At 48.8% G+C, this 3146-nt stretch overlaps 1 non-coding gene across 1 annotated transcript; it reads right to left on the reverse strand.

Moving 5' to 3' along the window:
• Nucleotides 1-732: 732 nt before the first annotated feature.
• LOC112815781 (U2 spliceosomal RNA) lies at nucleotides 733-923 on the reverse strand. The gene has a single exon (XR_003206049.2). It is a non-coding gene; the product is annotated as a U2 spliceosomal RNA (small nuclear RNA).
• Nucleotides 924-3146: the final 2223 nt, after the last annotated feature.

Here is a 3146-nt window from a genome sequence, read left to right on the forward strand (position 1 = left end):
AAACTTGCCTGCCATTATTTAGCACCCACTGTGTGCCAGCTAATCCCCACCTTTTCCTTTTGGTCTTTCAACAATCCCAAAGAGAAGGTGTTATTTATGGTATTTACATCTGGAGAAACTAAGGCTGCCAAGGTCCACCTCTTAACTTCTTAGGTTTCTTCCTCTTTTCCCTCCACCAGTATAAGTGGACCCTTACCCTTTCTTGGCTGGTGGTTTTACATTTGCTTATTGGTGGGTCCTTGTTCCCATGCACACTGTAAGTGGGTCAAACTGATCCCTGTTCAGCAGATGAGAAAAATGAGCTTTAGAAAGAGCTTCAAGCTAACTAGAGTTGGAGACAGACTCAGGTGTCCCGCTAGACTGGATAGAACAGAAAGGAGAGAAGGGAAGGGGGAGAGAGAGAGAGAGAGAGAGAGAGAGAGAGAGAGAGAGAGAAAGAGAAAGGAGATAAGGGAAGAAATGCTGTCAGTTTGACCCTAACATCAACCACTAGAAAAAGGCATAGCTCTTTCTAGGTTTAGCCTGAGAGCGAAAATCAGAAGATCTTGAGGTTTCCTACCAAAACTTCTTCCCTCTCAAAACGCAATACTGAATAGTTAATGTATACAACTCTGAGCAACCGGGTAGTTAAAAACCCCAGAAGGTGCTGAGGGAACACACTAGGTAGAAACAACCCCAAAGGCCCGCCGTGATAACTCAACGCTGTCATTGGCCACTGTATATTTAACCCTCGAAGGATGTACCGGGCCCGGTAGCACCGCAACACCAGGTCGATGCGCAAGCTGGATGGAACAAGCCACTCTCCCATCTCCCTACTCCACAAACCCACTTAACATATTGTTCGTGAACAGAGAACATACCAAATATTAAACTGATAAGAGCCAATATTATACTTGATCTCAGCCAAAACGCCGAAAATGGATGCCCCTTCACCCCCCTCGCCGCCACCGCCGCGCCGCCAGCCATATCGCACTCACGGTGAGCCAAGTCGCGCTCATCCCACCGCTCACTTCCCTCGCTTCTCGGACAGTGCTATGGCAGTCACCGCCCTGGTGCAGAGTTTTTAGTTCTCTACATTTTAAGATTGGTGCGTCTGTCGTTACTACGTCTGTCTGTCTCTCTCGCTCGCTCTCTCTGTAACGCCATATCTAATTTGAATGGCCCGCCTTTTCCCCCGCCCTGGGAGGCGTGGCCACAGCGGGCTGACCGTTAGCGCGGGGCATTGAATCCGGGATGCGGGGGCTCGGTCTCATCTTGTGTACAGACGGAGAGAAAAGGCAGGACCAAAGAGGGTTGGGCGTGACGGCAATAGGGGCCTGTGGAAGGGAGCTGTTGGCGGTGTTCGTCCTGAAGAAGAGTCGCAAGACGTAGTCACTAGAAACGCTTGGACTGTATCGTAATAAGTCGGTCCTACGCCGGCGGAGAGACGATTTTCGTACCTGCCAGTTGAGGGGCTCATTCTGAGTTAGGGGAGCGGAAGGTCTGGAGGAGGGGCTTCCCGGAGCGGGGAGGGTAGCCTCCCTGCAAGGCGGAAGGCAGATCACATAGAAAGTGCTGAGAGAGGAGGCGTGTCAGATCCGGAGGCCGGGCTGGGCGGCTGGAGGGATTTTCTTAAACTCCAGTACCTGGGTCTATCCGTGCTTCTGAGAATGAATCATATCTTGGGCTTCGTACGTAAAGCTCCCTGCGCCTGGGACATCGTTTGCCTTCACGTCTTCCTCACTTGGCTGCTTATGCAGATATCTGGATTCCGCTTGAGTGTCACCTCCCCCTGGAAGCCTTCTTTAAAGACCCTTCTATAGCCTACCTCCAGTCTGATTAGCAGTCCTCATGCATTTCATCCCACCTGCTAATTTGTTTCAGGTACACCACTCACCACCTTTTTGGGCAATCCTTGATCTCCCCCACTTGAAATCTGAGATCATTGAGGGAGATGACCCTTATCAGTATTTATCTCTGTATCCCATCACTAGCTTAGTGCTTGGCAGGTAGTAGGTGGTCAGCAAACGTTTGTTGAGTGAAGAAGTGATCCCCAGGTCAGACTGAATCAGAGAAGCAATTAGGAGGCTACTGGCCTGGTCCAGGGGTGATGGGGGTGGAAGATCTGGTCAGGGGTGGTGGCACACGACAGAGGAGAGATGACTGTCAGGGATGCTCTGGGTATCAAGGCCAATCAATTCCTAAACCCCCTCCCCTGATGTTTCCTTGTGGCAAAGACTGCAGCTGGCTGCTCGGTCAGCATTTGCCTTTCATATTCTCCTTCCTAGAGAACTTCAGTTTACTTGGGGTGGTTAATATTTCTTTCATTTGATCTCAGACAAACTAGAAGGTATCATGGATGTAAGACGGAAACGCAGTCAGTCACTTCACCCTGCAGGATGGAGAGCCTGTTCTCAGGTGTTGCCAGCCCCTGGGCCGAGTGCTCTATGTATTACCTCACTTAATTCACTCGACAACCCTACAAGGTGGATATTATTGTAATTATCCAGGGCCAGGATTGTGGTGAGGCCAATGAGGCCCCCCAAAACTCTTAATAATTAATAAATAATAATTAAATTAATAATATTTTAAGATAGGGGATGCCTGGTGGCTCAGTGGGTTGAGCGTCTGCCTTTGGCTCAAGTCATGATCCCAGGGTCCTGGTATCCAGTCCCAAGGGGGGGGCTCCCTGCTCAGTGGGGAGCCTGCTTCTCCCTCTCCCTCAGCTGCTCCCCCTTCTTGTGCTTGCTCTCTCTCTCTGTCAAATAAATAAAATCTTTAAAAAAATATTTTAAGACAATTTATCTAGATGTATTCACGAATATACACATATTATTGGTTTATTTGCTTCTCACCTTGGTAGAGGTTTTGTTGCTACTCTACCCCCAGCACCTCAGACAGTGCTCAGCACATATTTGGCGCTTGATAAATATTTGTTGAATGAATGCTGAGAGTCACAGGAAACAATTCATAATGTGCTTAGCTTGTACCCTACATGACTCTTCAGTGCTTCTAATCCCATGATCTCTGTTCAGATCTGTTTGTATCAGACCATCTTATTATACTCACTGATTTGGTTTTGCTGAGAGGGCGTTGCTATGGTTTGAACACCCCAAGCATTTGTTCATCTCTCACTGGCCTTCTTGTCCTGCCTGGTGTTCTGGCCA

Source organism: Callorhinus ursinus, unplaced genomic scaffold (genome assembly GCF_003265705.2).
Source record: "Callorhinus ursinus isolate GAN/ISIS: 27379988/994484 unplaced genomic scaffold, GSC_fseal_2.0 scaffold102, whole genome shotgun sequence".
NCBI lineage: Eukaryota > Metazoa > Chordata > Mammalia > Carnivora > Otariidae > Callorhinus > Callorhinus ursinus.